This window comes from Somniosus microcephalus, chromosome 2, assembly GCF_052327205.1.
Source record: "Somniosus microcephalus isolate GS21.2 chromosome 2, FLI_Smic_1.0, whole genome shotgun sequence".
In the NCBI taxonomy this organism is placed as follows: domain Eukaryota; kingdom Metazoa; phylum Chordata; class Chondrichthyes; order Squaliformes; family Somniosidae; genus Somniosus; species Somniosus microcephalus.
In genome coordinates, this window is record NC_140988.1 from 137520765 (window position 1) to 137548400 (window position 27636).

A 27636-nucleotide genomic window follows, 5' to 3' on the forward strand; every position below is an offset into this window, starting at 1 on the left:
ATAATTGTGTGTAAGAATTAAATATAAAAGTCTGTAATCATCAATTGCATGCAGTGATAATCTGAATTATATATAACCCCAGTATGAGTCAACATCGAATCATTTGGAACCAGGGTCCCTCTGGGATTTTATAAGTTCATCAACATTCAATATTGGCTGGCCCACCAATTTATAAAATCCTTCAGGGACCCTGGTGCCAAATGAAACGAGATGGACCCGTATTGGGGACAGTGATTTAACTTAAGCAAGACTTAATACATTACAGTACTCGAGCAGCAGTTTATGGAGAATAATTGAGACTAATATTACCCCGTTATCCTCTGGGTAGAAGTCACAACTGTGAGTAAGCTGCAACCTGTCCCTCGTCTCTCGTCTCTCTTTGTCTCCTGGGTGTCTCCTTGATTCTTCCTGAAATCTTCGACACTTGATGGCATTGAGACCCCCTTCTTATACCCTTTCTCTCATTCAAAACCTATGGGGGGAAAAATTCAGTTGGTAGCACCTCCTGTTAGTGCTTTAAGAGGGTGCTAAGTGGGGCACAAAGCAACTAGCGCCCGGGCGTGGCGATATCTGCGCCTCTCGCGAAATTGACCGGACATTTTGTGGCAGCGCTAAACAATACCGCCCGATCTCCTACGCACGCAGATCTTGATGTCATTCGAGAGTGCAACACCCTTGTGACGCCCCGGACCAGAAATTGAGTGGCGCCCCCCTCCTTTCCGCCTGGCGCAACCAACGACAGGTTGACTGGAACGCTTCCCAGTCGCTGTGGGGCTGGGGGAGGCGCAATTTAAAGGGGGCCTCGTCCTGGCTTTTGTGTGGTAGCCATTTTTGCACCACTCATTCAGAGAGAGAGAGAGATTTTGAGAGAGACAAAGAGAGATAGAGACTTCTGCATTGAGTCAACGCTGTCTGAGGTAGTTTTGGTTTCTGACCATAACTTTGCAGGTACTTTGCTTTTTGACCTTCATAACTTTGATTGCCTAGATACTATGGGGGCTGCAATGGATGGGAACGTTGTCCTTCTCCATCACATTCGGAGGGCACAGAGATGCAGAGAGAGAGTGGCAATCATGGCCAGACGGAGGAGGGCCAACAGGCCTCTGTACAGGAGACCTTACCCTCCCAGGGTTTTTCGCCAACAGTTCTGTGTTTCAGGAGGTAGTCACACCAATTAGATTAATTAATTCAGATGTAGTCCGCGGCCAGGGTCAGGATGGTGTGACTAGAAGTGAGGCAGGTACAGGGATCCAGGAGGTAGTGTTGGAGGAGCTGCAGCCCTTGCTCTTGTCCAACAGGTTTGAGGCTCTTACTCCCTGTGAGGATGGGAACGGGGACTGCAGGGAGGATGAGCAACCTGGCCACAGCACCGTGGAGCGGGGGGCCATTCAAGTGGGGGGAGTTAAAAGAAATGTTGTAGTGGTAGGGGATAGTATCGTTAGGGGGATAGATAGGGTTCTTTGCAGCCAAGAGCGAGAGTCCCGAAGGCTGTGTTGACTGCCCGGTGCCAGGGTTAAGGACATCTCCTTTGGGCTGGAGAGAAACTTGGAGTGGGAGGGGGAGGATCCAGTTGTCGTGGTCCATGTTGGTACCAACGACATAGATAGGACAAGGAAAGAGGTTCTGCTGAGGGAGTTTGAGCAGCTAGGGGCCAAATTAAAAAGCAGAACCACAAGGGTAATAATCTCTGGATTACTACCTGAGCCATGTGCAAATTTGGCTAGGGTAAATAAAATTAGAGAATTAAATGCGTGGCTCAAAGACTGGTGTGGGAGAAATGGGTTTTGCTTCTTGGGACACTGGCAACAGTACTGGGACAAGAGAGAGCTGTTCCGTTGGGACGGACTTCACTTGGCCAGTGCTGGGACTAGTGTCCTGGTGAATCGAATAACTAGGGCTGTAGAGAGGGCTTTAAACTAATTAGTGGGGGGGAGGTTTTAAGAGAGCGAAAAATAAAAATGACAGTGGAGAAGGCAATAGAGCAAGGTAGCAGTGGGGGAATTAAAAACCAGAGCGTGTCAGGAAGGGACAGAATGTATAATGGTAAAGTAGTAAAGGGGGTAAAAGCAGGAATAAATTGTCAGAAAACATATTTGAAAGTTCTTTATCTGAATGCACGCAGCATTCGTAACAAAATAAACGAGTTGACGGTACAAATAACTACACATGGGTATGATCTGGTGGCCATTACGGAAACATGGCTGCAAGATGATCATGACTGGGAACTAAACATACAAGGGTATTTGACAATTAGGAAGGACAGACAGGAAGGAAAGGGAGGTGGGGTTGCTATGTTAATCAAGGATGGAATCACTGCAATAGTCAGAAATGATATTGGGTCAAAGGATCAGGATAGTGAAACAGTTTGGGTGGAGATAAGGAATAATAAGGGGAAAAAGTCACTAGTGGGCATAGTCTATAGGCCTCCTAACAGTTGCAACTCTGATGGTCAGTGTATAAATCAGGAAATAGTTGGGGTTTGTAATAAAGGAACAGCTATAATCATGGGGGATTTTAACTTTCATATTGACTGGACTAATCAAATTGGTCATGGCAGCCTTGAGGAAGAGTTCATAGAGTGTATTAGGGATGGGTTCCTTGAGCAGTATGTAACTGAACCAACCAGGGGGCAGGCAATCTTAGATCTGGTCCTGTGTAATGAGACAAGATTAATAAAAAATGTCCTAGTAAAGGATCCCCTTGGAATGAGTGACCATAATATGGTTGAATTCCAAATTCAGTTTGAGGGTGAGAGAGTTGGATCTCAAACCAGCGTACTGGGCTTAAATAAAGGAGACTATGAAGGTATGAGAGTAGAATTGATTAAAGTGGACTGAGAAAACAGATTAAATTGTAAGACGGTACAAGAGCAGTGGTCTACATTCAAGGAGATATTTCACATCTTTCAAGATAAATATATTCCACTGAGGAAAAAGGGGAGTAAAAGAAAAGACAGCCATCCGTGGCTTAGTAAAGTAATAAAGGATAGCATTCGACTGAAAACAAGTGCATATAAAGTAGCCAAATCTAGTGGGAGGATAGAAGATTGGGAAGCATTTAAAAGCCAGCAAACAATAACTAAAAGATTAATTAAGAAAGGGAAGATAGATTATGAAAGTAAACTAGCAAAAAATATAAAAACAGATAGCAAGAGTTTCTACAGCTATATAAAAAGAAAAAGGGTGGCTAAAGTGAACGTTGGTCCCTTAGAGGATGGGACCGGGAAACTAGTGGTGGGGAACATGGAGATGGCAAAGACGCTGAACAAATATTTTGTATCAGTCTTTACAGTAGAGGACACTAAAAATATCCCAACACTGGACAAACAGGGGGCAATGGGGGGGGGGAGGAGCTAAACACGATTAAAATCACTAAGGAGATGGTACTCGGTAAAATAATGGGACTTAAGGTGCATAAATCCCCCGGACTTGATGGCCTACATCCTAGGGTCTTGAGAGAAGTGGCGGTAGGGAGTGTGGATGCATTGGTGATTATTTGGTGCGGCATCGGCAGCGGGTGGAGGCGGAGCTGAGCGGCAGAGCGACTACAAGAGGCCCCAGAGGCTCAGGTAGGCCCCAGTGCGGCATCGGCAGCGGGTGGAGGCGGAGCTGAGCGGCAGAGCGACTACAAGAGGCCCCAGAGGCTCAGGTAGGCCCCAGTGCGGCATCGGCAGCGGGTGGAGGCGGAGCTGAGCGGCAGAGCGACTACAAGAGGCCCCAGAGGCTCAGGTAGGCCCCAGTGCGGCATCGGCAGCGGGTGGAGGCGGAGCTGAGCGGCAGAGCGACTGCAAGAGGCCCCAGAGGCTCAGGTAGGCCCCAGTGCGGCATCGGCAGCGGGTGGAGGCGGAGCTGAGCGGCAGAGCGACTACAAGAGGCCCCAGAGGCTCAGGTAGGCCCCAGTGCGGCATCGGCAGCGGGTGGAGGCGGAGCTGAGCGGCAGAGCGACTACAAGAGGCCCCAGAGGCTCAGGTAGGCCCCAGTGCGGCATCGGCAGCGGGTGGAGGCGGAGCTGAGCGGCAGAGCGACTACAAGAGGCCCCAGAGGCTCAGGTAGGCCCCAGTGCGGCATCGGCAGCGGGTGGAGGCGGAGCTGAGCGGCAGAGCGACTACAAGAGGCCCCAGAGGCTCAGGTAGGCCCCAGTGCGGCATCGGCAGTGGGTGGAGGCGGATTCGGGACCAGCGGGAGCAGCGAGGAGGAGCTCGGGAGAAAACCCGGCGACCAGCGAGGCCCGAGACCAGTCGGGAGCAGTGAGTCGGAGCCCGGTATAAAAACCGGAGAGAGACGAGGCCCGAGACCACAGCTGGGGCAGTCGGGAGAGCAGGAGGCCAGTAACTGCTGGGGCAGTCGGGAGAGCAGGAGGCCAGTAACTGCTGGGGCAGTCGGGAGAGCAGGAGGCCAGTAACTGGTGAGTTTAAAAGCTCACCTTTCGCGGGCTTTTTCTTTCACAGCTGGTGCAGTCGGGAGAGCAGGAGGCCAGTAACTCTTATATAGGTGGAGCTGTTGCTAAACCCGAAACACTACAGTGTAGTGTCTCCCACCCTTCCCCCTCCTCTAACCTTTTAGGGGTTAGGGGAAGTTGAAAAGGTAGGTTCAATTTATTTTATTTCAGGAGCCTAACCTAGGTGGAAAAGGTTCCAGGACAGGAGGCGGCAGTGAAAATACAACACGAGAAAACAGGTAGGTGACTGGTTGGTGAGTACTTTCACAAACTTATTCTAAGTAGAATTCAATAATTAAGCTAAATCGTAGTAAATAAAAGGGTATTGTAAGGGTTAAGTCATGGAAGGGCAGCTCAGACCCGTGTCATGCTTCTCCTGTGCCATGTGGGAAATCAGGGACACTGTCCCTGACAACTATGTGTGCAGGAAGTGTGTCCAGCTGCAGCTCCTAGCAGACCGCATGGCGGCGCTGGAGCTGCGAATGGACTCACTCTGGAGCATACGCGATGCTGAGGATGTTGTGGATAGCACATTCAGTGAGTTGGTCACACCGCAGGTAAAGGCTAGCTCAGACAGTAAATGGGTGACCAAAAGGCAGGGTAAAGGCAGGAAGGTAGTGCAGGAGTCACCTGCGGTCATCTCCCTCCAAAACAGGTTTACCGTTTTGGGTACTGTTGGGGGAGATGACTTATCAGGGGAAGGCACCAGCAGCCAGGTTCAGGGCACCATGACTGGCTCTGCTGCACAGAAGGGCGGGAAAAAGAGGGATAGGGCTATAGTGATAGGGGATTCAATTGTAAGGGGGATAGATAGGAGTTTCTGTGGCCGAGACCGAGACTCCAAGATGGTATGTTGCCTCCCTGGTGCAAGGGTCAAGGATGTCTCGGAGCGGGTGCAGAGCATTCTGAAGGGGGAGGGGGATCAGCCAGTTGTCGTGGTACATGTAGGTACCAACGATGTAGGTAAAAAGAGGGAGGAGGTCCTACAAGCTGAATTTAGGGAGTTAGGAGCTAAATTGAAAAGTAGGACCTCAAAGGTAGTAATCTCTGGATTGCTACCAGTGCCACGAGCTAATAAGTTTAGAGAGAGTAAGATAGATAAGCTAAATACATGGCTTGAGCAGTGGTGCAAGGGAGAGGGATTTAAATTCTTGAGGCATTGGAACCAGTTCTTGGGGAGGAGTGACCTGTACCAAGGGGACGGTCTACACCTGAACTGTGAGGGAGCCGATGTCCTCGGGGTAATATTTTCTAGGGCGGTTCGGGAGGATTTAAACTAATTTGGCAGGGGGATGGGAACCTAGGTAGTGGAAAAGAGGGAAGTCATATGAAGTTAGAAATAGATGGTAGAAAGGTGAGAAGCAATAAGCAAAGGAGAGAAACACAAAGGGCCAAACTAATTCATAATGAGAGTGTGAAAAAAGCAAGCCTGAAGGCTTTGTATCTTAATGCTAGAAGCATTAGGAACAAGGTGGATGAATTAGTTGTGGAAATAGAGGTAAACAAGTATGATTTGATTGGGATTACAGAAACGTGGCTGCAGGGTGGGCAAGGCTGGGAACTTAACATCCAGGGATATACAATATTTAGGAAAGATCGGCAAAAAGGTAGGGGAGGTGGGGTAGCATTGCTGGTAAAGGAGGGGATTAATGCAATGGAAAGGAAGGATATTAACTCGGATGAAACGGAATCTGTATGGGTAGAAATGAGAAATAGCAAGGGGAGGAAAACGTTAGTGGGTGTGATATATAGGCCTCCAAATAGTAATATGGAGGTGAGGGAAGGCATAAAAAGGGAAATTAGAGAAGCGTGCGATAAGAGCACAGCTGTCATCATGGGTGACTTTAATTTACATATTGATTGGACTACCCAAATTAGTAAAAATTCTGAGGAGGAGGAATTCCTGGAATGTTTTCGGGACGGTTATCTGGACCAATATGTCGAGGAGCCGACTCGAGATCAGGCCATTTTAGACTGGGTATTGTGCAATGAGAAGGGACTTATCAGCAATCTTCTTGTACGAGGCCCCTTGGGTCAGAGCGATCATAATATGATCGAGCTCTCAGTCGAGATGGAGAGTGAGGAAATTGAATCAGAGACTAAGGTCCAGAACTTAAATAAAGGGAATTACGAGGGTATGAGACGGGAATTGGGTAAGATTGATTGGGTGGTGTTTCTGGGGGGATTGACAGTGGATAGACAATGGCAAGCATTCAAAGATAGAATGGAAGAATTCCAGAACATGTTTATACCGGTTTGGCATAAAAATAAACCTAAAAAGGTGACTCAACCGTGGATAACGAGGGAAATTAGGGACAGCATAAAATCAAAAAAAAGGGCATATCAACTGGCAAAAAAAAGCACCAGACCGGAAGATTGGGGGCAGTACAGGATACAGCAAAAGAGGACAAAGGGATTAATCAGGAAGGGGAAAATAGAATACGAAAGTAAACTTGCAGCAAACATAAAGAAAGACTGCAAAAGCTTTTATCGGTATATCAGGAGGAAAAGACTGGTAAAATCCCAAGTCGGTCCCTTGCAGTCCGATTCGGGAGAATATATAATGGAGAATAAGGAAATGGAAGACCAATTAAACTCATACTTTGGTTCTGTATTCACAAAGGAGGACACAAATAACCTCCCAGGAATATCGACAAACATAGGGACTAATGAGAGGGAGGAGCTGACAGAAATTAGTATCTCTAGGGATATGGTGTTGGGTAAGTTGAGGGGACTGAAGGCCGACAAATCCCCGGGGCCTGATAAACTACATCCTAGGGTACTTAAGGAGGTGGCCCTGGAGATAGCAGATGCTCTAAGGATCATCTTCCGGAACTCCATTGACTCGGGAACAGTACCCGTGGATTGGAGGGTAGCTAATGTTACCCCAATATTTAAAAAGGGGGGTAGAGAGAAAGCAGGGAATTATAGACCAGTAAGCCTTACATCGGTTGTGGGCAAAATGCTAGAGTCCATTATTAAGGATAAAATAGCGGAGCACTTGACAAATGGGGAAAGGATCGGACAGAGTCAACATGGATTTACAAAGGGTAAATCGTGTTTGACTAATCTGCTGGAATTTTTTGAGGAAGTAACTGGTAAAATAGATGGGGGAGAGCCAGTGGATGTGGTGTACCTTGACTTCCAGAAAGCCTTCGATAAGGTTCCACACAAAAGATTATCATGCAAAATTAAGGCTCATGGGATTGGGGGCAAAGTATTAACGTGGATAGAGAACTGGCTGGCGGATAGAAAACAGAGAGTTGGAATAAACGGCTCGTTTTCGGAGTGGCAGGCAGTGACCAGCGGGGTGCCGCAAGGATCTGTCCTGGGACCCCAGCTGTTCACAATATATATAAATGATCTGGATCAGGGAATTGGATGCAATATTTCCAAATTCGCTGACGACACTAAACTAGGAGGAGGGGTGGGCTCTGATGAGGATGTCAGGAGGCTACAATGCGATTTGGACAGGTTGGGGGAATGGGCGGATACGTGGCAGATGCACTATAATGTGGATAAATGCGAGGTCATCCACTTTGGGGGTAAAAACAGGAGGGTGGATTATTATCTAAATGGCAATAGATTGGGAGATGGGGAAGTGCAGAGGGACCTGGGTGTTCTTGTGCACCAGTCACTGAAGGAGAGCATGCAGGTGCAACAGGCGATTAAGAAGGCAAATGGTATGTTGGCCTTCATATCAAGGGGGTTCGAGTATAGGAATAGGGATACCTTACTACAGCTGTACAAGGTGCTGGTGAGACCGCATCTGGAGTATTGTGTACAGTTTTGGTCGCCCCATCTGCGGAAGGATGTTCTTGCCATGGAAAGAGTGCAGCGGCGATTCACCAGGCTGATACCTGGAATGGCGGGAATGACCTACGAGGAGAGATTGAATAGTTTGGGCTTGTACTCACTGGAGTTTAGAAGATTGAGAGGGGATCTCATCGAAACATATAAAATTATGGCAGGCCTGGACAGGCTGAATTCAGAGAGAATGTTTCCAATGGCAGGGGAGCACAGAACCAGGGGCCACAGTCTAAAAATAACGGGCAAATCATTTAAAACAGAGATGAGGAAGAATTTCTTCACTCAAAGAGTGGTGAGCCTATGGAATTCCCTGCCACAGAGGGCTGTGAAGGCTAATTCAATAAATATTTTCAAGAGAGAATTGGATATATTTCTGAAGGCTAAGGGGATTAAGGGTTACGGAGAAAAGGCGGGGACGGGGTACTGAACTGGTAAGATCAGCTATGATCTCAGACGAAGATCAGCCATGATCTCATTGAATGGCGGAGCAGGCTCGAAGGGCCGAATGGCCTACTCCTGTTCCTATCTCTATGTTTCTATGTTTCTAAAACTCCCTGGACTCAGGAAAGGTCCCGGCAGATTGGAAAACTGCTAAAGTAACACCCTTATTTAAGAAGGGAAGTAAACAAAAAGTCGGAAACTATAGACCAGTTAGCCTAACATCTGCGGTTGGCAAAATGTTGGAGTCCATTATTAAGGAAACAGTAACAGAGCATTTGGATAAACATAATTTAATAGGGCAGAGTCAGCATGGTTTTACGAAGGGGAAGTCATGTTTGACAAATTTGCTTGAATTCTTTGAGGACGTAACATACAGGGTGGATAAAGGGGAACCAGTGGATGTAGTGTATTTGGACTTCCAAAAGGCATTTGACAAGGTTCCACACAAGATAACTGATCAAGATAAAAAATCACAGGATTGGGGGTAATATACTGGCATGGGTGGAAGATTGGCTATCTAACAGAAAACAAAGAGTTGGGATAAATGGTTCATTCTCGGGCTGGCAATCAGTAACCAGTGGTGTTCCACAGGGGTCAGTGCTGGGACCCCAACTCTTTACAATCTATATTAACAATTTGGAGGAAGGGACCGAGTGCAACATATCCAAGTTTGCCGATGATACAAAGATGGGAGGGAAAGCCGTGAGTGAGGAGGACATTAAAAACCTGCAAAAGGACATAGACAGGCTAAGTGAGTGGGCAGAGATTTGGCAGATGCAATATAATGCTGGAAAGTGTGAGGTTATGCACTTTGGCAGAAAAAATCAAAGAGCAAGTTATTATTTAAATGGCAAGAAACTGCAAAGTGCTACAGTACAAAGGGATCTGGGGGTCCTGGTGCATGAAACACAAAAAGTTAGTATGCAGGTACAGCAGGTGATCAGGAAGGCCAATGGAATCTTGGCTTTTATTGCAAGGGGGATGGAGTATAAAAACAGGGAAGTCTTGCTGCAGTTATATAGGGTATTGGTGAGGCCACACCTGGAATACTGCGTGCAATTTTGGTTTCCATATTTAAGAAAAGATAAACTTGCTCTCGAGGCGGTTCAGAGAAGGTTCATTCGGTTAATCCCGGGGATGAGGGGGTGGACGTATGAGGAGAGGTTGAGTAGACTGGGACTCTACTCATTGGAGTTCAGAAGAATGAGAGGCGATCGTATCGAAACATATAAGATTGTGAGGGGGCTTGATCGGGTGGATGCGGTGAGGATGTTTCCACTGATGGGTGAGACTAGAACTAGGGGGCATAATCTTAGAATAAGGGGCTGCCCTTTCAAAACTGAGATGAGGAGAAACTTCTTCACTCAGAGGGTAGTAAATCTATGGAATTTGCTACCCCAGAGAGCTGTGGAAGCTGCAACATTAAATAAATTTTAAATGGTGATAGACAATTTCCCAGCAGATAAGGGAATTAGGGGTTACGGGGAGAGGGCAGGGAAGTGGACGTGAGTCTAGATTCAGATCAGCCATGATGCTATTGAATGGCGGAGCAGGCCCGAGGGGCCGTATGGCCTACTCCTGCTCCTACTTCTTATGTTCTTATGTACATTAATATGTCTGAGGAGCAGTGTTTGCGAAGGCTGCGCTTCAGCAAGGAGGTGGTCACTGAGCTCTGCCACCTGCTTCAGCCAGATCTGCAGCCTCAACTGAGGAGCAGGACGTCTCTGTCAGTGGCAGTGAAGATAACAGTGGCTCTCAACTTTTATGCCACCAGCTCATTTCAATCAGCTACTGGGGACATCGCCAATATCTCCCAGTTCGCGGTGCATTGCTGTATCCGTCAGGTAATAAATGCCCTCTTTAAAAGGAGAAGAGAGTACATCTCTTTCCCCATGACCCCGGACAAGCAGCAAGAACGCGCAAGGGGCTTTGCGATGATAGCGGGCTTCCCCATGGTGCAGGGCGCCATTGACTGCACGCATGTGGCTTTGCGTGCACCGCAAGAGAATGCCGAGGATTTCCGCAAGCGAAAGGGCTTCCATTCCTTAAATGTCCAGTTGATCTGTGACCACAGACAGCTGATACTCGCTGTCAATGCCCCCTTTCCTGGCAGCAGCCACGATGCCTTCATCCTGCGCCAGACATTTGTGGCAGACCTTTTCCAGGCACCGCATCACTCAGGAGGTTGGCTTCTCGGGGACAAGGGATATCCTCTGTGCACCTGGCTGATGACACCGCTCCGTACGGCCAGCACCCCTGCTGAGCTACGATACAATGCGAGCCATCAAGCTACCAGGAACATCATTGAGCACACAATTGGCATGCTCAAGCAACGGTTCCGCTGTCTGGACCATTCTGGAGGAGCCCTTCAGTACTTGCCTGAGCGCATCTCCCACTTTGTTGTTGTGTGCTGCATGCTGCATAACCTTGCAATCCTCAGGACTCAGCCAATGCCACCAGGCATTGGAGCACCAGCAGAGAAGGAGGAGGAAGAGGAGGAGGAAGATGAGGAGGATGATCATCAGCAGCACCAAGGTGGGAGGAAGGCACACAATGTACAAAGTGGAAGGGCCGTCCGTCAAAGGCTCATAGCAAGTCGCTTCTAGGCCCCCTCTGAGGAAATGGCTTCTGCCATTCAAACAACCTGAATGAAACCATCCCGCAACCCCTAAGCTGGTCAAGGCAACAATGATTGCAAAGACCAAACATGTACATTTTGAATACAGACACTTCTTTATTTGACAAACTCTGTGTGTCTCATTTCCGCACGACAAAGTAATAAAAAGAAACACAAAAAAATGCAATCATTCACATAACTGGCTCTCACAACCTGGAGACAATGTCCAAAACAGTTACAAAAATTTGACCACGAACCTCGGCCTTCAATAAAACAATGAAAAACATTTTGTCACACCTCATACTTTTTGCCCTTCAAGGGTGATCTTCCTTTGCGAAATTGCCCCCTTCCCACCCTGCAGCTCCTCTGTAATGGGACCCCAGTGGCTGGAGCAAGGCTGGGTGAAGGCTGCTGATTGTCACAAACTGAGACTGCAGATGCCCTTGAAGGACGGCCTGGACCAGCTCTGGGCCTGGAGGGCCCGGCTGCTAACTGCACCAACTCTGCATGGGCGGCAGCAGTCTGTCCTACAGGTGGTGGCAACTGCAGTGGAGAAATGCCAGTGGTGGCAGCAGGAATGCTGTCATCTTGAGAGAGGACAGCAACTCCCTGCTCAACTGACACACTGGCACTCCCACGGGGCAGCACTTCAGCATCCGGAGCAATCTGATGGAGCACAGATTGCTGGCCTGCTGTGGCGCGGTGAGAGCCCTGGGAAAATGTGCCCGATCCAGCAAGGGTGGCAGCAGTCAGTGCTCGCGTGGCCTCAATCTGCGTCTGCATGAGACCAGCCACTGACTGCATTGCAGCACTAAGCATTTGCGTGGCAGCCGCCTGTGCTACAGCAAAATGCTCCACACTCCTTACCAGTGATTCAATGGATTCAGGCACCTTTGCCACTGCAGCCATGAGCTCAGTGTGCCTGTGCTCCGCCTGGGTGCTCATTTCAGCGTGGACCCACTCCTCCTCTGCGTCCAGTGCAGCAGGACTCGAAGCCATACTCTCCCTCCGGGGAGAAGGCCCCTGAGCTTCCCTACCCCCATCGCGTTGCTGCAGCCCGCTGGGTCCTGGAGCTGCACCCTCATCAGACCATTCCCCCCTGCTCCCCTCCAGGGAAGGCGTGTTCCTAATGTGGGCATGGGCTGCCTCAGTAGAGGGTGGCGCTGATGCTCCGCTTCCTCTTCCTCCTCGCCTTCAGCTTCACTCCCACTGGCAGCTTGAGGGCCCGTCTCCTCACCTGGTGAATCACTACCTGAAATCAGGGAGGTACAAGAGTGGCTTTAGCGTGAGGACAGGGTGGCAGCAAGGGAGGCATGAGTGCAGCGATTTAGTGATTTGGATTGAAAGTGTCAAAGGCTGCTGTTGTGAGGAACAAGTGGAAGGAGAGAGGACAAAAAAATGGTGACCTTACCATTGCTGTCCAGAATGGGGTCAGCATCTCTAGTGGCGATGGGACCAATCACCCGGCTTGCCACAATCCTGTAGACGCACTCCTCAAGATCGCTGAGGGGTTGCAGCTGAGGCCTCCCTCCACCGGTCCGTTGCTGCTGTCTCCTATTATGAGACAGCTTGGCCTGCAAGAGAAAAAGGACGGCGTCTGAGTACATATGCAGCCATGGTTTTGCCTGAAATGCCTCCCATGGTTGAATAGCCCTTACTATATGCAGCCATGGTCTTGCCTGAAATGCCTGCCGTAGTTGAATAGCCCTTACTGTATGCAGCCATGGTCTTGCCTGAAATGCCTCCCATAGTTGAATAGCCCTTACTGTATGCAGCCATGGTCTTGCCTGAAATGCCTCCCATAGTTGAATAGCCCTTACTATATGCCGCCATGGTCTTGTCTGAAATGCCTGCCATAGTTGAATAGCCCTTACTGTATGCAGCCATGGTCTTGCCTGAAATGCCTCCCATAGTTGAATAGCCCTTACTATATGCAGCCATGGTCTTGCCTGAGATGCCTCCCATAGTTGAATAGCCCTTACTGTATGCAAAGTGTGGAATGCGCGTGTGTGTTTGATGAAAGGGCCATAGGTGTTGGATGAGTGTTGGGCATTGGGGCTTTTAAGACCCTCTGGCCATAAAGTGATGTTGAGATGGAGAGATGGAGAGGTTGTTGAACTTTTTCCTACATTGGAGATGGGTCCTGGGCGCCATGCTGCTTGAGGAGACTCTCTGAGCCACCTCTCTCCACACTCTTCTGTACTCGCGTGGCAAAGGCCTCCTGTCACTCTCTGGGTACAGAATGGATCTTCTGCGCTCCACCGCGCCAACCAGAGCCTCCAAGGCCCGCTCGCAGAAGCGCTGTGCTCGCTCCCTGGCCCTCTCCATAGTGTTTGGCTGCTAGATTTAGCCACAGGTCTGCCCAGGCCGAGATTCAAGGCTCCAATGAGCAGGGTGTGGCTGCAGAGCAAGATCGACCCTCCCCTTTAAGAACTGACAGGCGCCAGTGTGTCTGTGTTCAATCGCTAACTGACAGCACCTGCACTGCGCCCACCCTCTGAGGTAGCGCCTTGCTCCTCGGCCTTAGCGCCTTAAGAGAGTGTGTAGCGCCTGATTTAGCGCTCCAATCACCTCCAGGGGCGATAAAAGCCAAGTTTGCTGTCGGAGGCGATAATTAGCGCCAGGTGCTAAACTTTGCGCACCGCCAATAATGGCGTCCCATATGGGGCGATACCGAATTTTTCCCCCATGGAGTCTTACTGAACCAATCATTGGCTTACACCCAAAACCCAAAATCGAATCATAAAGATGCCACGTCTGCAGTACCCTGACTTATGCAGGTTCTAGCCTTATGACACCCTTGCATCATCTGTTTTTAACCATCAAGACTCATATCTGGCGTAGTTGTGGCAACACAAAAGGACATGTCTCCATACTGTAGAGATATGGGGGGCAAAATTGGGTTGCGCCCCCTTTGGGGTGCTAACTTCGCTGGAGCGCTACTTTTAGCGCCCCAAAGATGTTAGCGCCCTCGCGCCCGAAAATCACTGATAGTACCCCAAGAGGGAGGTGGGGCGCTACTGGAAGCACCCCGCCTCTCTCGTGGGCCGCTGCGAGTGAATATCGCGGCACAATGTGGCGCTGTGGCACGTTGCGCCACGGTACTGCAGGCGTTCCTCCCCATATTAAAGGGGAGGGGCCTAGCACAGCGCGACCCGAGGCCCAGCTGAGCCACCAGGGATCAGAATGCCGGCAAAAGAGCCCGCCATGGCGGCGGCGTTGGGGGCGGGGGGGCACTTCACAGGAGGCCGGGGACAGCAGAGGGGGCAGGTGCTGGCAGGCGGCCAGCAACAAAAATAGCCGCCCGGCACCTCCCCTTTAATTTGCACCACCCCGGCTGCAGGTAGGCCCCCCTGACCCTGTCGGACATAGCGTCCGGCGATAAGTCAGGGGGCGCTACTGAAGATTGCAGCCAGGCATGAGCGGGGCGCTGCGCGCGGCGATGACGTCATTGCCGGAGGCACAGCGCCACGGGGCGCTAACGGTTACTGCCGCCGCTAACCTCCCGCTCAATTTTGCGGGTGGCATTAGCGGCACCATGCCCAGGCGCTAGTTGCTTTGCGCCCCATTAGGGCCCTCTTAGGGTGCTAACATGAGGCGCAAATCAACCAAATTTTCCCCATGGTGTCCATGCTGTTCCTGTGAAAGGCCTGTGTTTTCAATTCACTGCAGACATCATAACGTTCCAACACAGTGGCAGCTACACCTGACCTTGCTTCCCAGGCTAGCTGCTCTCTATGCCTCATCCTTACTGTTGGCTAATATCCAACCTTTGCTAATTCACCTAACAGCTTCCCTATTTGACTATAGCAGTCCTCTTTCTCACACCAGGCTGTCTGGGTTACGGCTTACTCACAGACTTTTAATTATAAGTGAAAGGGTTACATGTAATATATAATTCAGGTTATCACTGCATGCAATTGATGGATTACAGACATTTACATTTAATTCTTGCACACAATTATGACTGCATTACTGATAATTATATCACTAAAGATAGAAAACAAATATTCTAAAAAACAACTAAACTATGATAATGCTACACTCCCTGCTCCTCCTCTTCAGCTTCCTCTTCCTCCTCGTCCTCTTCCTCCTACTTCTCCCACAGTCCCTGGTGGCAAGGGCTGTGCCTTAATGATGGTGTTGGGGTAAAAGAGAAGTCTTCCCTCCTCTCAAGCGGACCCCCTGAGATAAGGGGTCGATACTTGCCCTATAGCAACCACGAATTCACCAGACGGACACCTTGGATAATTTTCACGATCTTTATTCATGCATATGCATAGGGAAAATCTCAGTCTCATCCCAGAGAAAGGATTCTTCCACCGAGTATCAAATGTTGGTCCCTTAGAGGATGAGACCGGGAAATTAATGGTGGGAAATATGGAGATGGCAAAAACACTGAATGAATATTTTGTATCAGTCTTTACAGTAGAAGACACTAAGAATATCCCAACACTGGACAAACAGGGGGCTATAGGGGGGGAGGAGCTAAACACGATCAAAATCACTAAGGAAGTGGTACTCGGTAAAATAATGGGACTCAAGGCGGATAAATCACTTGGACCTGATGGCTTACATCCTAGGGTCTTGAGGGAAGTGGCGGTAGGGATTGTGGATGCATTGGTAATAATTTTCCAAAACTCCCTGGACTCGGCAAAGGTCCCGGCAGACTGGAAAACTGCTAATGTTATTTAAAAAGGGCAGTAGACAGAAGGCTGGAAACTATAGACCGGTTAGCCTAACATCTGTGGTAGGTAAAATATTGGAGTCCATTATTAAGGAGACAGTAACAGGACATTTGGATAATCATAATTTAATAGGACAAAGTCAGCATGGTTTTATGAAGGGGAAGTCATGTTTGACAAATTTGCTGGAGTTCTTTGAGGAAGTAACATATAGGGTGGATAAAGGGGAACCAGTGGACGTAGTGTATTTAGACTTCCAAAAGGCATTTGACAAGGTGCCACACAAAAGATTATTGCTTAAGATAAAAAATCACGGGATTGGGGGTAATATTCTGGCATGGATAGAGGATTGGCTATCTAACAGAAGGCAGAGAGTTGGGATAAATGGTTCATTCTCGGACTGGCAATCAGTAACTAGTGGTGTTCCACAGGGGTCAGTGCTGGGTCCCCAACTCTTTACAATCTATATTAACGATTTGGAGGAGGGGACCGAGTGTAACATATCAAAGTTTGCAGATGATACTAAGATGGGAGGGAAAGTAGTGAGTGAGGAGGACATAAAAAACCTGCAAGGGGACATAGACAGGCTAAGTAAGTGGGCAGAGATTTGGCAGATGGAATACAATACTGGAAAATGTGAGGTTATGCACTTTGGCAGGAAAAATCGTAGAGCAAGTTACTATCTTAATGGTAAGAAACTTGAAAGTACTGAAGTACAAAGGGATCTGGGGGTCCTGGTGCACGAAACTCAAAAGGTTAGTATGCAGGTGCAGCAAGTGATTAAGAAGGCCAATGGAATGTTGGCTTTCATTGCTAGGGGGATAGAATATAAAAATAGGGAGGTATTGCTTCAGTTGTACAAGGTATTGGTGAGACCGCACCTGGAATAATGCGTACAGTTTTGGTGTCCATACTTAAGAAGAGACATACTTGCTCTCGAGTCAGTACAAAGAAGGTTCACTCGGTTAATCCCGGGGATGAGGGGATGGACATATGAGGAGAGGTTGAGTAGATTGGGACTCTATTCATTGGAGTTCAGAAGAATGAGAGGCGATCTTATTGAAACATATAAGATTGTGAAGGGGTTGGATCGGGTGGATGCGGGGAGGATGTTCCCGATGATGGGTGAAACTAGAACTAGGGGGCATAGTCTTAGAATAAGGGGCTGCTCTTTCAAAACTGAGATGAGGAGGAACTACTTCACTCAGAGGGTGGTAGGTCCATGGAATATGCTGCCCCAAAAAGCTGTAGAAGCTACATCATTACATAAATTTAAAACAGAAATAGACAGTTTCCTAGAAGTAAAGGGGATAAAGGGTTATGGGGAGCGGGCAGGAATTTGGACATGAGTCTAGGTTCGGATCGGTCATGGCCCTGTGGGTAGCGGAGCGGGCCCAGGAGCTGTGTAGCCTGATCCTGCTCCTATTTCGTGTGTCTAATTCTGTTAGATTCAGGAGATGGTTCTGTGATAGTAGGTTGGCGGTTAGGATCAGATCAGCCATGATCTTATTGAATGGCGGAGCAGGATCGAGGGGCCGATTGGCCTACTCCTGCTCCTATTTCTTATGTTCTTATGTAATACGTACAGCAATTGTACCCTAACTTGAGGCGTGCACCCCCTTCCACGATCATTGATTGGTCTACAGAATAGGTGAAGGACTGTGTCCATTCAATGCCCCTTATCAGGGAGGTTGCTGAATGGTTCACAGAAACCCAGCTTTACAGCATTTGCGGGCTAATTTATCTGTTCCTGCTCTGGGCAGGAGTGCTTACCTTATCCCATCTGTATGTCCTGCCTTATCTTAAGCAAGGACAAAAGACCAGCTTATTAGTTTTACAGTTTCTGTCTTATCAGGGTTCTACATTCCTAAACAAGGATAGGAGACAAACTTATTTCCCACTAATTTTAATTCTAAGAAGTTATAGTTACTTCTAACTTTTGATTCTAAGAAGTTATAGTTTCTTCTAACTTTTAATTCTAAGATGTCATTTTTGTCCCCTTATCATGGCCAAGATGTGGAGCATGCAGCAGACCACCATGAAATGGGACACCCACTTCGGCGAGTACTGGAGGGCTCCTCTCGAAAGGTCAAGGCAGCGGAACCATTGCTTGAGCACCCTGATGGTCTGCTCGATGACGTTCCTCGTGGCAGCATGACTGTCATTGTATCAATACTGGGCACGAGTGGTGAGGTTGCGGAGGGGAGTCATCAGCCAGGTGCAGAGCTGCCACCCTCAGGTTTGATGTGGTGGCTGGAAGATTGCTGGCACAGGATGAAGGCATCATGACTGCTGCCAGGAGAGTGGGCATTCACCATCATGATGCGCTGGGCGTGGTCGCACAACAACTGCAAATTAAATGAGTGGTAGCCTTTGCGGTTATGGAACATCTCAGGATTGTTATACGGCGGCTGCAAAGCCATGTGTGTGCAGTCGATGGCACCCTGCACCATGAGGAAGCCCGATATCCTAGCAAAGCCACATGCACGCTCGTCCTGCTTCCCTCTGTTCAGAGGGAAGATGATGAAGTCCCTTCTTCTGGAGTAGAGAGTCTCTGTGACCTCCCGAATGCAGTGATGGCTGGCAAACTGGAAAATGTTAGCTATATCTCCTGCTGCAAACTGGAAGGATCTGCTAGCGAAGAAATTGAGGGCCACGGTGACCTTGACTGCCACTGGGAGAGCTGTGGTTGCCCTGCTCTGAAGCTGGAGGTCTGGTTGCAGGAGATGGCAGAGTTCACAAAGGAGGACACAAATAACCTCCCAGGAATATCGGCAAACATAGGGACTAATGAGAGGGAGGAGCTGACAGAAATTAGTATCTCTAGGGATATGGTGCTGGGTAAGTTGAGGGGACTGAAGGCCGACAAATCCCCGGGGCCTGATAAACTACATCCTAGGGTACTTAAGGAGGTGGCCCTGGAGATAGCAGATGCTCTAAGGATCATCTTCCGGAACTCCATTGACTCGGGAACAGTACCCGTGGATTGGAGGGTAGCTAATGTTACCCCAATATTTAAAAAGGGGGGTAGAGAGAAAGCAGGGAATTATAGACCAGTAAGCCTTACATCGGTTGTGGGCAGAATGCTAGAGTCCATTATTAAGGATAAAATAGCGGAGCACTTGACAAATGGGGAAAGGATCGGACAGAGTCAACATGGATTTACAAAGGGTAAATCGTGTTTGACTAATCTGCTGGAATTTTTTGAGGAAGTAACTGGTAAAATAGATGGGGGAGAGCCAGTGGATGTGGTGTACCTTGACTTCCAGAAAGCCTTCGATAAGGTTCCACACAAAAGATTATCATGCAAAATTAAGGCTCATGGGATTGGGGGCAAAGTATTAACGTGGATAGAGAACTGGCTGGCGGATAGAAAACAGAGAGTTGGAATAAACGGCTCGTTTTCGGAGTGGCAGGCAGTGACCAGCGGGGTGCCGCAAGGATCTGTCCTGGGACCCCAGCTGTTCACAATATATATAAATGATCTGGATCAGGGAATTGGATGCAATATTTCCAAATTCGCTGACGACACTAAACTAGGAGGAGGGGTGGGCTATGATGAGGATGTCAGGAGGCTACAGTGCGATTTGGACAGGTTGGGGGAATGGGCGGATACGTGGCAGATGCACTATAATGTGGATAAATGCGAGGTTATCCACTTTGGGGGTAAAAACAGGAGGGTAGATTATTATCTAAACGGCAATAGATTGGGAGATGGGGAAGTGCAGAGGGACCTGGGTGTTCTTGTGCACCAGTCACTGAAGGAGAGCATGCAGGTGCAACAGGCGATTAAGAAGGCAAATGGTATGTTGGCCTTCATATCAAGGGGGTTCGAGTATAGGAATAGGGATACCTTACTACAGCTGTACAAGGTGCTGGTGAGACCGCATATGGAGTATTGTGTACAGTTTTGGTCGCCCCATCTGCGGAAGGATGTTCTTGCCATGGAAAGAGTGCAACGGCGATTCACCAGGCTGATACCTGGAATGGCGGGAATGACCTACGAAGAGAGATTAAATAGTTTGGGCTTGTACTCACTGGAGTTTAGAAGATTGAGAGGTGATCTCATCGAAACATATAAAATTATGGCAGGCCTGGACAGGCTGAATTCAGAGAGAATGTTTCCAATGGCCGGGGAGCACAGAACCAGGGGCCACAGTCTAAAAATAGCGGGCAAATCATTTAAAACAGAGATGAGGAAGAATTTCTTCACTCAAAGAGTGGTGAGCCTGTGGAATTCCCTGCCACAGAGGGCTGCGAAGGCTAATTCAATAAATATTTTCAAGAGAGAATTGGATATATTTCTGAAGGCTAAGGGGATTAAGGGTTACGGAGAAAAGGCGGGGACGGGGTACTGAACTGGTAAGATCAGCTATGATCTCAGACGAAGATCAGCCATGATCTCATTGAATGGCGGAGCAGGCTCGAAGGGCCGAATGGCCTACTCCTGTTCCTATCTCTATGTTTCTATGTTTCAGTGACCACCTCCTTGGTGAAGCGGAGCCTCCGAATACGCTGCTCCTCGCATAAGAGGAGGTAGGAGAAGTGCTGTCAGAAGACCCTAGGTGGGTAAGGCCTCCTGTTGAGAGCCCTCCTGGCCCTCCTCCTCCTCTCTCTGCGTGCATCTTCTTGTCTTCCTTGCTGCTTCCGCTCCCTCTCCCAAAGATACACAAGCGTGAGGGGGACTGCAAGTACAGCCCCCATGACTGGGAGCAAGTGATGTGAGCAGAAGTCTTTAAATGAAAATCTATGTAAGAAGTCACACAACACCAGATTATAGTCCAACAGCTTTATTTGAAATCACAAGCTTTCAGAGCGCTGCTCCTTCTTCAGGTGAAGTGGAGAAATGCATAAAGACACAGCTTATATAGTCAGAGAATCATGTCAGATGTTTACAGGTAACTTTTCCAACTGCCATTTATCACACCTCGGCAGAGAGATAATCACAGCAGTCAAAGGTGTGAATGGTGTCCAAACAGGTCAGTCAGGGAAACATTACATCAAAGAACAATGAGGTGGGGTCACAAGGGGTCAAATATTGCAGATGCTGGGGTCTGTATGAAAAACAAAAAAAGACAAAAAACATTTTTTTTGGCTGGAAATCACAGCAGGTCCGGCCGCATCTGTGTAGAGAGAACAAGCCAATGTCGACTCGAGTCTGGATGACCCTGCATCAGGTGGGGTTACATGTAGTGTGACATGAACTCAAGATCTCGGTTGAGCAGCGCTCCGAAAGCTTGTGATTTCAAATAAAGCTGTTGGACTATAACCTGGTGTTGTGTGACTTCTTACATTTGTCCACCCCAGTCCAACTCCGGCATCTCCACACAATGAAAATCTAGGCATTCTCCACTTGCAGCAACACTTCCTGTGACCTCAGCAACTTTAAACAAGCTTAGAAAGCTGCAAGAGTTGCAGAAACTTAGACAGAGTCAGTGAAACTGAAAAACCACATCAGCTGCAAGTTGTTGCTGATGATCCCTTTAAATAGTGCTGCTGGGAGCTCCTTCCTGCTGCTGAATGCTTAGTCAGCTGATTGTGATTTGTGATTAAGAGAGGACGGTAAGTAGAGCGGCAACATCCAAAATGGCAAATCATGCATCAAATCAGCGTTGCACACTCACTGATGTCACAATCTGCCTCATTTCCATTTCTACAGCTAGTGCTTGTAATAGCAGCGCTGCCAACCCACCCAAAATTGCGGCCACCGCAGGACCCACCGGAAGCGCGCGGAAGCAAGTCAGCTGCCATTTTTTCTTCAAAACGGACTTTAAAGGCCAGCGCGAAACCCCCGAATTTCTAGGCCATATTGTTCTAGAAAATGTCCCGATTACATTCGAGAATTTAATTGCATTTACTACTGGAGATGTTCTACTTCTCCCAGTCTACATGAAAATTAAAATCTTCCAATATAATCATATTGCGTTTGCTACATGCTTCCCTGATTTCCATATTTATGCATCTCCCCATGGCATCACTACAATAAGGAGGCCTGTTGACAACTGCGACCAGAATCTTGCATCCTTTGCTGTTCCTTAACTCTACCCACAGTTTATCCACTACCTGATCACCCTTACTGAAATCCTTTCTACTGCTGTAATTGTGTTTTTATCAATATTGCTACTCCCCTCCTTTCCCAATTCCCCTGTCCTTTCCTAAGATCTAAAGCAGGTAGTTGAGAATATGGGTATGAGAGCTTATAAGGAGGGAGAGGTTAAGGAGTTTCCCACACTCTACCTTCCTCCTGATCCGGGCGGGTCAAACACTTAAAAATCCAGCCAACATCTTTCATGCCTTTCCTAGTGCTGCTGACAAAGGACTACATCATTAATATGCAAGATGTTCACTAGTTCATGGTCATCAGGTTTGTTATCAAGAAGCTGGACCAATCATACTCTGTTCAACCTTAATTAGCTGGCAATTTGATGACTAAAAAGGGTTTAGTCAAAATCACTATTCTTACTTATTATTGAGGTAAGATTTTATTATTTTACAAATAACAAAAATGGGCATGAGTCAATGTATAGCAGACGCTACAGATGCAAGGTTTTTTTCACAGTGAGGACTTTGAGCTTATTTGCCACTAATAAAGCTGACTTCCATTAAAATGAATGATTATAAATTGGAGCACAGCTCTGAATTATTTATAATGGGTTAAGACTTTAAGTTCGCATATTATTAAATCTGGTAGTATATGTTTATCTAAGCAGAACATAGATCCTCTCAGACTGATGGGTAGCAGGACCCTCTAGAGCCTGCCAAAATAGTCATAGTAAGACTTGCAAAGTTCCCATTTCTTTTTCTTATTTTTCAGACAGAATTTGAGTTCATCAAGTACAATGAGCACTCAGACATAATCAGCAGAGAAACTTTCGAAGGCTTAAAAAGTTTGATGACATTTTGAAAGAATCTGTCTGTTTCACCATCCTTTGCTGTTTCTTTTTGCTGTTGGAATGCTGCTTTTTGTGTAAAATCTAGATCTTCCATAATTTAATTATACTATTTTGATCCTATTACTGATGTTAATTTTTTTGATATTTGCATTTTCTATTGCTTTCTCAAAACATTTTCAATTTCCAACATCTAATTACTACAGTGCAATGAAGCAGTTGGATGAGTTTAGAGGAATCCACTCAGAATTAAGAAAGAACATTGCTCAAAATATTTGTTGAGAGTATTTTCATCTGTCATCTTGCTTTCTCAGTAGTTCAAAGAGATAACACTCAATTTGCTAATGTAATAAGCATGTACAAATTGAAAAAATCATGAAACAGGCCCATAGAGTTCCCTCTCCTGTATTCAAAATCTTTGCAACATTGCTTACTCCAACAGACCTGGCCCTTGCTTTGAGTCAAGATTTTCTGCTTCCAGACATTTACATCTTCCCTGCTGATGTGGAAGCTCAACCAGGTAGACAACAATTCCCAGAATGAACACATATCACTCCCATAATGCCTATTGACTAATTATATTAATCTAATTAAGTAGGATTACAGTCTATGGCAACTCGCTTCCAAAAGTTCTGGCACTTTAAAAAGCTATTTTCTGATTGAAGGAACAAAGCATTTCTCTTTCAGATGCAACATTCTTATTGGAAATAAGATCAGGAAAAGTTTTCTTTCAGAGGAGCTTACATGATAGTCCTCTTCGTTCCCAGTAATAAAGTAGAGTTGCAGCCATCGTTTAGCTGCAATGGGGTAGATCTTGACTGTGCGAAAGTGTAAAACAGACAGCTTGACTCACTATCACCCATTTCACACTATCACACAAAATCAAGATCTACTCCAATGGCTAACCTCCTAATGTAGGTCCTGTATGGGTGTCAGGTGGGGGCAGGAGGCAGAAAAATTAGCCCTAATTATCATGTTTGGCCAAAGTTGTTACAGATTTTCTTTGATCACTATTAAATTCAGATGACTCACCAGAGCAGTAAAATACATTTACATCGGGAACTTCCTCCGGGCTTCTTCCACTCCGGCACCGTAACTTCCAGTTAATTAAATTAAGCAAAGATTTAATCAGTGTAGGTCAAAGCATTTTGTACAGAATTTGAATATAAATAAGTTTAATACATGCCAATGTCTTCATAAGAAATTGTTGGCAAGTTTCTGTTGAATGACATAGATCCTGGTGAAATGTATTATTGGGTCACTGGGAGCTGATAGCATCTTGATGAAAATGACACACAGGACTTCTGGCTCTCCTCTCTCCCCAAACAAAAAGACACATTTTTTCCATGAACACAGTGTTCCTGTAAATAATAGAATTTAAATGTTGCCAGATTTGGCTTCTCCAACAAAATCTTTATACTGTAGATTGTTTGCCCTTTTAACTATTTGTGTGATGTTCCTCTGTCCATTATTTTAACAGAGGTGTTAACAGTTTTATTTTAAACAGGTTAACACATCAGTTAAAATAATGGACAGAGGAATGTCATACAATTGCATTTAGCATTTGCACACTAATATCACCAAATGTAATTTCTATACATAAGGCAAGGACAATCTCGGGCTCCTTTTACAACTCCTTGTACCTCTCCCTCACTCCCTCCACCCTCACCTCATATGTCAAGCTCAAGGGGTTCATAGGTTGCTTTGTCACTAAGATCGAGATGCTTCCATTGTGCCCACCCTTCCACTTGCCCTAGTCCGCCACCCAATCAAGCCCTAAAGCCCAGTTTCTCCTCCATCATCCCCCTACTGCCTTCACCAAGCTCACCTCATCAATAAGACACACCTGCTCCTTTGATCTGCCATTAACATAACACCTGACCACCCAATTCCCCTTCCTGTTCCCTCATGCTATCTGATATTGACTCCTCTCCTCAGGCACTGTCCTTCTTCCCTTAAAAACCACTGTTATCACTCGCCTCCTCAAAAAGCCCACCCTTGATACTTCCATTCTTACCAACTACCATCTCAACTCAAATTCCCCCACCCTCTCTAAGGTCTTGGAATATACCAATATTGTGGGCAGCACACTTCTGGCAGGGAATGCAGGCATATCGTGGTGGCTATATTGGATGTTTAGGACCCATGTTTAACACCTGCAAAATGGGTGCAGCATTAGCGAATTTCTCGGCCATGGTGTTCTTTGAAGTGCATTTTGGAACAGTTATCAAGACTATTATAAAACAACTACGTAATAGCTTTTAAGTTTCACTAAAGTCAGCTAAAATGATTTAGACATAAATGCAGGGACAACGGATTAAGAAGTTTACAGATGATACAAAAATTGGTTGTGTGGTTGATAGTGAGGAAGAAAGCTGTAGACTGTTGGAAGATATCAATGGACTGGTCAGGTGGGCAGAAAAGTGGCGAATGGAATTCAATCCGGAGAATTGTGAGGAAATGCATTTGGGGAGGGCAAACAAGGCAAGGGAATACACAATAAATGGTAGGATACTGAGAAGTGTAGAGGAACAGAGGGACTTTGGAGTGCATATCCACGGATTCCTGAAGATAGCAGGATAGGTAGAGAGGGCAGTTAAGAAGGCATACGGAATACTTTCCCTTATTAACCGAGGCATACATTTGTGGTCGGCGGATTCCCGCGGACGGATGCCTCCGACCAGCAAAAAATCTACGAACTTACCTGATGGTCCTGAAGGTGCGAACACTTGCGCTCCTGGGCCTCTATGCGTAGGCCTGTGTAGAGGCCCACGTATCTCAGGGGCGTAGGGGGTTCGCAAGTGCACCTGGGATCACATGGGCCGGCCCAACCAATCAAAGAAGGGAGATCCCCATTCATAGGTTTGGAGGTTCCGTTTGTACGGAGCCTCCATAAGCATGAATGGGGATGACATTAAAAATAGATTTAACATTAAAAAAAAATTTAATTACATATTTAGAATGAATTAAAATACAATATAATTAAACATTTAAAACAAATTACATTTTTTGAAAAATAAATTTACATATTTTCAATGGTCTAAAAATAAACTTACCTTATTGTATGTGTGTTTTAATGTTTAAATGAATGAAAAAAAATTATTTTTATGCTTTTTAAAATGCTTTTACCAGGCTTAAGAATTTCATGGGCAGTCGTTGGGCAGAAGTTGGGCAAACAGCGCAACTCTCTGCCCGCGAAGGCTCTTCTCCTGGGGATGCATGCGATCTGTCAAGATGATTCTTGACAGATTGCAAGTTCCGCGTTTTAGCGGATGTGCTTTGCATGCCTAAACCCGGAACTTACGCAGCCCCTACGGGTGTGTGCGCACCTTGTACGCACCTGTAGGGGCAGCAAATTACGGTCCATAGAATATAAGAGCAGGGAGGTTATGCTAGAACTGCATAAAATACTAGTTAGGCCACACAGAGAGTACTGTGTACAGTTCTGGTCACCACATTACAGGAAGGATGTGATGCAGTATTGAGGGTACAGAGGAGATTTATGAGGATGTTGCCAGGACTGGAGAATTTAAGCTATGAAGGAAGATTGGATAGGCTGGGTTTGTTTGCTTTGGAACAGAGGAGGCTGAGGGGAGACTTAATTCAGGTGTATAGAATTATGAGGGGCCTAGATAGAGTGGACAGGAAGGACCTATTTCCCTTAGCAGAGAGGTCAATAACCAGGGGGCCTAGATTTAAAGTAATTGGTAGAAGGATTAGAAGGGAGTTGAGGAGAAAATTTCTCACCCTGAGGATGGTGGGGATCTGGAATTCACTGTCTGAAAGGGTGGTAGAGGCAGAAACCCTCACCATATTTAAAAAATACTTGGATATGCACGTCAAGTGGTCTGCTCAGAGTGGTCTTAAATGGAGTGCATTTAAACTGAGTGTTAAAGTTGGGAATTTGGAGAGAGTGGGAATTCGGAGCAGTGGGGGAAGGAGGTGTTACTTTTTGCCTCCAATACTTATAGTGATTTGTATTACAGGTAAATATTTAATTTAATCAACCTATAAATTAAACTAGATCAAGTAATTAGTTAAAAACTAAACTATAAGTTAAGTTAATTAAATACATAAACTTTAATTAATTAAATAAAACAAGGTTATATAACGATGGCAGTGCAGGTGGTGTGCTGCAGCTGCAGCATGTGGGAGTTCGTGGAGAGCAGCGAGACCCTGAGTATCTGTGGTAAGTGTCTGCAACTCTAGGAAATTTGGCTCAGAGGTGTTGAGCTGGAGTCCGAGCTATAGACATTTCCATGCATCAGGGAGGGGGAGAGTTACCTGGATACTTTGTTCCAGGAGGCAGTCACACTCCTTGGTTTACTTTAGAGTTAGTCAGTGGTCAGGGATAGGAGGGTGTAACTGCGAGTCAGGCAGGTATAGGGACCCAGGATGTAGTGATGGAGGAGCCTCAGCCCTTGACCTTGTCCAAAAGGTACAAGGTACTTGCTACCTATATGGAGGAGAAAAAGAATTGCAGAGAGGATTGGAAAACTGAACATGACACTGTGGTATGGGGGCCGTCCAAGTTGGGGGAGTAAGAAAGAAATGTGGTAGTGCTAGGGGACAGTATAATCAGGGGGATAGACACTGTTCTCTGCAGCCACGAATGAGAGTCCCAAAGGCTGTGTTGCCTGCCTGGTGTTAGGGTTAAGGATATCTCCTCATGGCTGGCAAAGAACTTGGAGCATGAGGGGGAGGATCCAGTTGTCATGGTCCACATAGGAACCAACATAGGTAGAACTAAGAATGA